Source organism: Pinus tabuliformis, chromosome 2_2 (genome assembly GCF_031772625.1).
Source record: "Pinus tabuliformis cultivar Carrire ecotype Pingquan chromosome 2_2, CPIR1, whole genome shotgun sequence".
NCBI lineage: Eukaryota > Viridiplantae > Streptophyta > Pinopsida > Pinales > Pinaceae > Pinus > Pinus tabuliformis.
Window position 1 is genome coordinate 626,074,544 of NC_142300.1, and position 11,577 is coordinate 626,086,120.

Here is an 11,577-nt window from a genome sequence, read left to right on the forward strand (position 1 = left end):
TGGAGTACCAGGGTGCGCTGCGGGAAGGAGGAACCAGCCATGGGGTGGAGCAATGCCACAGAGCGAGCGCACAGAGAAGCGCTGCAAACTGACTTTCCAAATGAGCTAAAGATAACCTGTCGGGTTAAGTAAAACCCCAAACCTCAAACGAAGCAGAGCTCTTGGATGCGAAGGATAAATCGCTAACGTTGAATTGAGCGGGAAGATCAATCCGCGCGGCGTCCAAGGAGTCACATGAGTCCACAGAAACGCCAGGCCACTTGGCAGGAGAGCAGTGAGCTATTGGGACCTTCGGTCTCCACCTGTCGCCGGAGAAAAACCATGCATACGGCAGACCATGCGTGGCGGCCCATGATACCAGAGTTATACTCCATCAACCGAGAATAATTAAAACTCATATCAGTCGTAAAGATTGGTCGTAGCATAAACGTTAATGCATAGCTCACATCGAGAATCGAACACATATATCCAAACAGTAGTGGTAATATGCTATTAATTAATGCTTAGTCAGGAGCTGTGTATACGAATAGATATAAACGTTACGGAAGAGTTAATAACGTTGGTTATTTATTGATAAGCCCATACAATGGTTATATAAGTTTTATTTGATAGGTCCATATAATAGAGGAATATGTTATCAAATTTGTGTATATTTTTATTGGGACCATGACATTCGGGCAGCAAACTAAATGAAGGGAAATGCCATTTTTATGGCTGGAACATATCCAACAACAAGCTTTCCTCAATTTCCAGATGTTTGGGCTTCACTGGCTCTGCTTCTTGGAATTCTTTCATATATTTTGGCCTTCCTATCTTCCAAAAGAGGCACTCCACTAAAGATTGGCTCCCAATGGTTGAGAAATTCAAGAAAAATATTTAGTCTTGGGGCTTCTCATGGCTGAATCTTGCTGGGAAGACAATATTAATTAAATATGTTCTAACTAGCCTACCCATCTTCCAATCTTCAGCCATGTTGGCTCCCTCCAGCATCCTCAAGAAGATTGAGTGGATTAGAAGGTCCTTTTGGAAAGGTGGCAAGCATAATGACGGGAAGATCCCCCTTATCAGTTGGGCAAAATTGTTAAATCCCTGCTACAAGGAGGCCTGAACTTCAAGGACCTGAGGACTCGAAATACTGCTATGGGGGCTAAGATCCTGTGGAGACAAATAGCCCTGCAATCGGGATGGGATCAAAAGGTTCTATGGAATAAATATTTTAGGGGTCATAGATTACGAAGCTTGGATGACCTCACCCACACCATTAAAGGCTCTCATATACACAGACTTTGCATGCCGGCCTTACCACTGATACAAAAGCATTCCTTTTGGGTATTGGGTAATGGAAAGCTCATTAATATCTAGACCGATAAAATCATGAACGAAAAACCTTTAGGTGAAGACTAAGAGCTCTCTGGGCTTCGAATCTGGGCATTGAACAACGACATCAAAACTTTGCGGGATATCTCTAGTTGGAAGGATAATGCGTGGGTAGGCTGGAAGAAACCTCAAATGCTAGATGCTCTAGATCAGGCGTGGTCACTCCTGCTGACTAAACTGAAAGGTATGAGCCCGATTAGCATCAGAAAACAAGATAAGAGAGGCTGGGGCTCTCAAACTGGTTCTTATACTGTTGCTCAAGGCTATGCATAGCTAAAAAAAATTCCTCACGTTCCTTGCTGCCTTGCGATTTGGAGAGGACTCTGGAGGCAGAAATGTGTGCCAAAAATTGATTTCTTTAGCTGGCTATTGTGCCACAACAACATTTTAACTTAGGACAGGCTTAAAAAGAAAGGCTTCCTAGGCCCTTCCAGATGTAGTCTATGCCTCGAAAATGAGGAAAATGCCTCTCATTTATTGATTGAATGCAGATTCACCAAGAGTATTTGGGCTGATGCGTTTTCCTCATGGGGAGCCACTGTTTGTCTGCCCAACTCGATTGCTGGTTTCTTTGCTGATTGGGCTCATCTCTACCTCAGAAAGTTCCCCAAAATTAATTGGTTCAAGGCAGCCTAGCTAGTTTATCCGAAATTCATCTTCTGGCAAATATGGATTGAGCGCAATCACAAATTTTTTCAAGAGAAAGCGCAGAAGAGTAATCTTATATTGTCAAAAGCTAACAGCCTGCTCAAGGAGTTTCTCAGTGAGAAATTTGAGAAGCTGGAAAATAAAAATTTAATTCCTCAAGATCTGACGTGGGGGAGCAAGCTTGGCCTTTAGTTTTCTGAGTACGAGAGACATTTCAAAACTACAAAAAACTGGCAGATCAGGCTTACTGAGGGCGATTTCTGCATGTGGCTTCATAAGCGTGATAGTTCCTCCTTATTTTTTGATGGGGCCGCCAAAGGAAATCCTGGAATAGCTAGGGCTGGAGGTCTCATCAGGAATGCAGATGGTTGCATAGTAAACAGGTATGCCTTGGGGCTAGGTCATAGTACAAACATGCAAGCAGAGGCCATGGCTCTATTGCAGGGACATAAGCATTTACAAGATCTTGGTATTGAGAAAGCCATTATTCTTGGTGACTCCCAATCCTTGATTCAAATTCTAGTGGATAACACGTCCCCCAGGGACTTTTGGCTACCAAGAGTGGTGGCCAGAATAAGGAAGTTTGTTGGCTCCTTTCTTTAGGTGAATTTTTTCCACATTCTTTGGCAGAACAATAAGGAAGTGGATGCGGAAGCCAACAAAGCTGTCCTCCTTCTTACAAGCATTCGGATAAGAGACAGGGTTGAAGATTGGGATCCAATCCCTTAAATCTGTTTCTCATGTATTACTGTCTTTTACTTTAGTAGTTTGTCTGTGTTCACAAGCATGGGGAAATTCAGGAAACCAACATGACTAACAGAGTCAAGAAGATTCAAAACATTAAGGTTACGGTGTTGGTTTATCTATATGTTAAGGACAACCCCTTCTTGGTCTTTCTAAATGTAATCGGCGAGCAGGCTTTGGATTTCTTTTAATACAAATTATAACCATTTTCGTTACAAAAAAAAACAATTATTGTTATTATTATTTTGTATCTAGAGGAATCCACAACTCTCTTGTACTCATGTGACGAGGTTGATTCCAACTGTTACCACTATAACTTCTAGGTTCCTATGTATGCCCCTTCCACAAGCACAGGTAAATAAAAAAAAATTGAACCTAGAACCTCCTCCCACATAACATTTTATTTTCACAACCATTGAAAATTGAGTTATCCCCCAAGAGCTTTTTATAAAAACCATTTTAAATAGATGAAATTGCATGTATTTTATATTAATATCACATAAATAAAAAGAAGCCCATGGGGTGTAGAATAGGTAGTGATAGGGTGTGGTGAAGTCAATTCATGATGTAAAGGTCACCCGTTTGAAACTCTATGGGAAAAAAATCCATCCATGTCAAGGGGGTGTGGCTCAAGCAAGGTGATACCCGTGTTATTTTGATAGCATATTTTGATAGCTTAAGGTGCCCCTGGATCGTGGTTTCTCAAGCCAAAGGTTATGCGTGTAGTCATCTCAGGACTTACACAACTTAGTAAAAAATAAATAAATTATTTTTAAATTAAAAATCTATTTTATAATAATTATTATTGTTTTTAATAGTTTGTATCTAAAGGAATCCACATTTGGTTGGCCTTGTAGTCATGTGACAAGGGGTCGATTCCAACTGCTACCACTATAACTTCTAGGTGCATATGTATGCCCCTTCCATAAGCACATGCAAATTGAAATTTGAACCTAGAACCTCCTCCCACAACATTTTCTCTTCACAACCATTGCAAATTGAGTTGTCCCCCAAGAGCTTTTTATAAAATCCATTTTAAATAGATGAAATTGCATGTATTTTATATTAATATTACATAAATAAATTAGGTTTGAAATACTTGAAAGTAGAGTTAAAATTAAAAATAATAATTTCATGCATTTAAAAAGTAATTTAAAAAAAAGGTCAAATCAAATTATATTGTAATAAGTAGAATAAACACTTAAAAACTTAAGCTTTTTGTGATCCAAACTAATCTAGTAAAGTTTAATAAGTTTGAGAGGATATATATTTTTTAATATAAATCATAATATATATATATATATATATATATATATATATATTAAAAAAATGTTTTAAGTAATAGATATACAAATTATCCACGACCATGATAAGATACTTTGTTAAGATGTAGAGTCACTAGTTCCATGTTATATGGACATGATGATGATGTAGTCCCACCAAACTTAAAAATTAAATAACAGATATAGAAATTAAGAAAAAATAATTAGTAATTATTTAATTAATCATTTTATAGGAGTTCTTTATATTGGTTTAACATTATTATAATGAAGTTTATAACTATTTTAATAAAGTATATTCACTTGCGAGATTAAATGTGGATAGAGAGGATGATAATTTCCTCGACAGGTGGTCTATAGCCTGGTATGGGGTATATCTCACTTACAAACTTAAACATAAACGTAAATGTATATCTCACATAAAAAAGTAAACATGTAAATGTAAACAACCCATTATGGGGGTAGATTTTACATAAAAAAGTAAACATAAATGTAAATGTAAACAATCCAGTATGGGGTAGATCTCACATAAAAATGTAAACATAAAGGTATATCTAACATAAAAACATGTAAATGTAAACGTAAACGTAAACATAAATGTAAACAACCCATTATCGGAGTAGATCTCACATAAAAACCTAAACATGTAAATGTAAACATAAATGTAAACAACCCATTATCGGGATAGTATGGGGTAGATCTCACATAAAAATGTAAACATAAAGGTATATCTAACATAAAAACATGTAAATGTAAACATAAATGTAAACAACCCATTATCGGGATAGACCTCACATAAAAACGTAAACATGTAAACCTAAACATAAATGTAAATGTAAACGTAAATGTAAAAAAACCCATTATGGGGGTATACCTCACATAAAAACCTAAACATGTAAACATAAACGTAAATGTAAACAACCCAGTATGGGGTAGATCTCGCATAAAAATTTAAACATGTAAATGTAAACGTAATGTAAGCATGTAAATGTAAACAACGAGTATGGGGTAGATCTCGCATAAAAATGTAAACATGTAAATGTAAACGTAATGTAAGCATGTAAATGTAAACAACATGGGGGTAGATCTCGCATAAAAATGTAAACATGTAAATGTAAACGTAAATGTAAATGTAAACGTAATGTAATCATGTAAATGTAAACAACATGGGGTAGATCTAGCATAAAAATGTAAATGTAAACGTAAATGTAAACAACCCACTATTGGGTAGATCTCGCATAAAAATGTAAACATGTAAATGTAAACGTAAATGTAAATGTAAAGGTAATGTAAGCATGTACATGTAAACGTAAATGTAATGTTTAACATTTAACATTTTTAATTTAATGTCGCCCTATTTAAAAATCAATCTAACAAGTCTAGATCCATTTAACTAAGGATCTATCAAGCACCGGTGCAAACCTCTTTTTTGAGTGCAAAACTTGAGGAAATGTTTGTACCTCCAAAGATTTGATCCCTCAGGGGTGCTTAATAGATCCAGAAGTAAGATGGATCTAGGCTGTGATCTTTCAATTATTTTGCTTGTTTATTTGGTTGTTTGTCAAGTGGTGTGAGTTCATGAGAGATTACATCAGGATTGACTTGGCTTGAGAAACCGGACCCAAGGGCATCTAAGTTGTCAAAATCACTAGGGATCACACCCAGCTTGGGCCACACCAACCCTTAATATGCACGGAGTTTTGAACAAATAATCTTCACATCACAGAGTTATTTAACAATACACCCTATCACAATTTATACACTCAACTATTTGAAATAAATCTAATTAATCATTATCCTTTTCACTCTGAAAATATAAATTATAAAAAATAATTGTTATTATATTTGTAATTAATTAGAATTTAAATTTAAAATTTATTTGGAAAAAAATAATAATTTATCTAATTTAAAAAAAATAAACATAAAATTTATTATATTACAAAATATCCTTTAAAATTTATATTGAAAATGAAATTCACTTTTTAAAGATGGCGTTAATATAATCAAAATTTATAAGTGATATTTATAATGAAAATTTGATTTATGGAATTTAAAATAAAATATTTTTTTTATTAAAATAAAAGAATTTATTGAAAATTTAATTTATATTAAAAATATATATAATAATTTATTTATTTTCAAAAATAATTAACGGAATCAAGTTTTAAAAAATCAACTTTAGTTAAAAATTATATTTATTACATTCGAACCGTCCAATTCATTTTTTTAAAATAAAATTTTAAACTAAAAATTTAAATGACTTGGTCAAGTTTGTTTTAAAAAAATATATAAATATAAAATATATTTTTACATATAAAAACTAACCCTTTAAAATAAAAAATTAAATGACTTTGGCATATTTACTTTTATTTATATAAATAAAAAAAATACAAATGAGTATAATCAGATTAGAATTTCAAAACAAATTCATAATTATATTCTAAAAAAACATTTAATTATACAAAGTTTAACTGACCGGTCCATATCTCATTTCTTATCCCATCCCATCCCATTGCAGAGTAACTGACCGGTCCATATATCTTATTTCTTTGCTCACTTGGACTCTTTATATAAACACACACCACCTTTCCTTTCTTCCTGCATCTCGTCTCAACCCTAGCTGTCTCCACATCGAATCCATCCGCGGGTTTCAACCATCTCATTTTATTTTCATCAACCTCCTACAGTAGCTGCTACAGTGAGTGAATAATCCATCTATGGCTACTAATCTGGCAGGTATTTCTTATTTTTTCAAAATATTAGATTCTTATGGGTTTTCTCTGTTTTCTTAATATTAATCTATCTATCCATCGTTGTTTGTTTGATAAGTAGTAGGGCAAAACGCAGCGGGAGGCTCCAGTCGTCGATGGAAGCCAACCCTGGAACAAAAAGCCGTACTCGATTCTATTCATAAACAAGGCATTCATTCACCAACGTTGGAACAGATCGAGAGGATTACCAAAAATTTACAAATGTATGGCGAAGTCGAAGAAAAGAACGTGTTCTATTGGTTCCAGAACTCCAATGCTCGCGAGAAAGAGATACAGAGGAAGAAAAAGTTATTGCTTTCACAATCACAACCTCAACCAGGTATGTGTTTTATATAAAAGTTTACTTGTATGGTTTTCATTCTACCTCTGATTTTAATTTTAATAATTTTCAGCTTCAAAGGGGACTGCACTCTCGAATCCAAAACTGTTCATGAATACATCTCCATCTCTGTCTCTATCACTATCAGTACCAAGAACACAAGTAAGTAAAATAAAATAAAATTAAGAGCCTTTCTGTGGATATTATCTAAGAATTTAATGAAGATATATATTTCACATGTTGCTTTATATCATTGTCAGTTGAGAGATGAAGAAAGAATGGAGCATTGCTTGTTTTACGACCATTCATGTTCGTTTTGCGATAATGCGGAGACAACTCCAACATTGGAATTATTTCCGCTCCGTCCGGATGGCGGCGGATGTGAAAAATCAGGAACCAATCATTAATATTCACGGTTCTGTTGTGATTATTGGGTGAAGGCCTAATTCAAAGGATGCATGTTTTTCTCAGAGATTTTGCACAACGTTGACTTATTTCTGTCATCGTAAGGCGACGTATTTGTTTTTAAATGTTTATATCATCACTCGGCTGCAACTGGTCTATATCATGAGGCATTGTAAGTCATTCATGAAATATGAAATCCACATTCTATTAAATATTTATAGATAGAATGATGCAGTTGTGATGCAGCGTAGCGTAGCTTCCCAGCAGATATATATCGAAAATATACATGTTCTTGTTCTTATGTTCCTTAAAAACTGGTTATAATGGAGTTTTTGTAATTGTTTTTTGGAAGTGATTAGTTGTACAAAGTTCAAAAGGTTAAAAGAGAAAAGATAAGAATAAACTAAACTGGATTGTCTGATATATATATTTATATATATATGAAAGAATAAATTAAACTGGATTGTCTCTTATATATATATTATTTGATGTTGAAAAGAAATCCGGTAAGGCATAGACTGTTGTAACATGTGAATGGACACTGTTGAAAACAATGGTGGATGATAATGAATTAGAATTGAAATAGTTAGTTATGTGTATTCTGAATATGAATATTTTGTAAATAATAGTAGGGCGATGTGGAAGAATATCTGGACATTGTTGAAAGCAAGGGTGGATGATAATGAGTTACACTTGAAAGTATTAATTATGTGTATTTTGAATATGGATATTTTATAGATAATAGTAACGTATGTAGAGGTTATCTATTATATATCCATGTAGTTGTTGTTGTTTATGTAGACATGTTTTTGTACATTATTTTAAGGTTTTTTTGTAGAGATGTATTTTTTTCTATATGCTACTTATTTATGGTGTTATAAATTGTAATGAAAAAAGTGAGATAAAATGAAACTACCTCTTCTTATATATCTTTAAATTAAATAGGCTATATATAATATATATTTTATATCACATAAAATCACACAAATAGAATAAACTAACTGTTTTTTAATTTTATGGTGGAAATAAAATAAAAAATCATCATTATCATTTATTAAAAATTTAATTAAATTATAATTTACGAATTTTATATTTAAATATTTGATAGAAACCTTACAAATTAGAATAAAATTGTATTTCAATATACAACTTCAAATTTTAATATGCATCCTAGAGTATAATGGTCAGGGTGGTTTGTGATGAAGGCGTACTGCAACGTCCAAATTAAAAGTGTATTTCAATGTACAACTTCAAATTTTAATATGCATCCTAGAGTATAATGGTGAGGGTGGTTTGTGATGAAGGTGTACTACAATGTCCCAAATTCTCCAGGTATTTATCATTTGTTTCTCTCGTTAGTGGTGTTTCCAATCCCCATAGATCTGCATATTCCTTGATGTTTGGCTCTTGGGTTACTTGTAATTAGAAATTTATAAACTTTGACATTATCTTGGTATGTCTCTCTATCAGATTGAGGTATGTCTTTTTATCAGATTTCATTTTTTTGAATGTAAAGGTGAATGTTTTTGTATTTCAATATACAACTTCAAATTTTAATATGCATCCTCGAGTATAATGGTCAGGGTGGTTTGTGATGAAGGTCTACTACAACGTCCCAAATTCTCCAGGTATTTCTCATTTGTTTCTCTCGCTAGTCGTGTTTCCTATCCCCATAGATCTGCGTAGCATATTCAGGCGTTTCCAATCCCCATAGATCTGCGTGGCATATTTCTTGATGTTTGGCTCTTGGGTTACTTGTAATTAGAAATTTATAAACTTTGACATTATCTTGGTAGGTCTCTCTATCAGATTGAGGTATGTCTTTCTATCAGATTGCCTTTTCTTGTGAATGTAAATGTGAATGTTTTTATTTTATTTTCAAGTAAAAAGTGGCCATCTCTTGTATGTCCAGAACATGAGCTGTGTACCTTCCTATTATATGACAAGGCAGGTTGAAATTAATGAGAAGATGAGGGCAAGACAAGGATGAGGGCAATTCTGATTGATTGGTTGACGGAGGTATGAATTTGTTCCTGTGTTGGTTTTAGTTGTTTTCAACCTTAGATCTAGCTTTAGCTTTTGCCCTGAAAGTTGTTTTCAACCTTAGATCTGGCTTTAGATGCCCTGAAAGGTTCTAGTCGTTTTCAACCTTAGATAGCTTTTGCCCTGAAAGTTGTTTTCAACCTTAGATCTGGCTTTAGATGCCCTGAAAGGTTCTAGTCGTTTTCAACCTTAGATCTAGCTTTGGGTTTAGATGCCCTTAAAGTTGTTTTCAACCTTAGATCTAGCTTTAGATTCCCTGAAATTTGAAATCTTAAATTTGGCAGTGCATCTGAAATTTGAACTAATGCCAAATGCCAGAGACATTGTATCTCACTGTGAACATCATTGACAGATACCTTTCTATTGAGACTGTCACAAAGATTTCTATTGAGACTGTCACAAGGAAGAACTTACAATTATTGGGTATCACTGCAATGTTGTTAGCTTGCAAATATGAAGAAATCTGGGCTCCAGAGGTATGTGACTTGCTGAATGCTGACATCCACAAGGATGGTTATAATGTGACCTTTACACGGTTACACACACTATTAATATGGGAACAAAAATCTTTTCTCCTGGACAAGAATATCCTTTTTGTTTGAACGCCTAACAGAATATTTAAGAACTGATTCATTCTTGCTACAGATCAATGACTTTGTATGCATCTCTGCAAAAGAATACGCATCAGAACAATTAGTGTCCATGGTAATTAACTCCAGCCAATATCTTTGTTTTTTCATTGGATTACGACATAGTCTCCTATGATGCAGTTTGACTGATAAATTGATAATAATGCTTGGCAGGAACATACAATATTAAATCAACTGAAATTCAATCTTACAGTTCCTACTCCATATGTATTTCTCCTCTGGTTTATGAAGGCAGCTGGTTCCGACAAAGGTAAATACCGCCTTTTTTTTCTATTGTTGGATGGTCATCTGCTGTACAGATCAAACCTGCTTTCCGATAGACGTCTTTTTTTCATTGTATTCCTGATAATCATCTGCTAAACTGATAAGTCAAAATGCCTCAGATGGAAAATCTGGCATTCTTTTGGTTGACCTGTCATTGCTTCATTACATAATGATCAAATACAGTTCATCAATGCTGGCTGCTGCTGCTGTCTACACTTCTCAATACACTCTAAAGAAGACTTCAGCTTGGAGTAAAACACTTATCCTTCGCACCTGCAACTCTGAAGCAGACCTCAAGTAAGTCTTCTAGTTTTTACGGCATCGTGATTTCAATGATTTTAACCTTCTAAAGGTTGCCTACATCATAGGTTTCTTAATCAATTATAGGCAGGAAATCTGTTATAATGTTATATGTCGAACTGCCTGCTGTGTCTGTCTGGGCCCTGGTACATTTACTTAACTCTGTACAATGTGAGGTACTGACATATTATTTGACTTGTTCCAGAGAATGCGCACACTACATGGTTAACTTCCACCTAAATGCAGGAGGAAGTAAGCTGAGAGTTGTTCATAAAAGGTATTCAGATCCATATTTTGGCTGTGTTGTTTTTCTAAGCCCTGCCAACTTACCAGTTGATGACAGCTGCAGCTCCAACAGCCGATGAGTATGAAAATCAAAATTACTCCAGGAAACCAAATTGAAGTTTGTCTATTCTTCCAAGTTGAGTGAAAACCTACCACTTCTAAGTTGAGTGAAAACCTACCACTAGTGGCGCCGTTCTCAGAAAGTTTTGGGTTATGTTATGTAAATAGCCCTTGACAAAACATATGTAGAAATCAAACTACTTAGAAATTTTCCATACCTCGTGAAATTCATCAATACTGGACATTTTCACTAGCAGAGTGAATGCTAGGTCTTAAATATTCTGGTGACATGCTCAGACTACTTTTGAAGTAGGCGGGCGATCAATTTCTTCCGGTCTATATAATTCATCATTTTACATTTTTTCGTTGATGGGCTTTGAGTACGTTTCAGTGATTTTTATTTATGATATTTTTATTTGTAAGTAGAATTA

General features: G+C 34.3%; 1 pseudogene; it reads left to right on the plus strand.

The window, feature by feature from the left end:
* Positions 1-11,166, plus strand: part of LOC149194197 (G2/mitotic-specific cyclin S13-7-like) — a 30,436-nt pseudogene extending 19,270 nt beyond the window's left edge.
* The last annotated feature ends 411 nt before the right edge of the window (positions 11,167-11,577 follow it).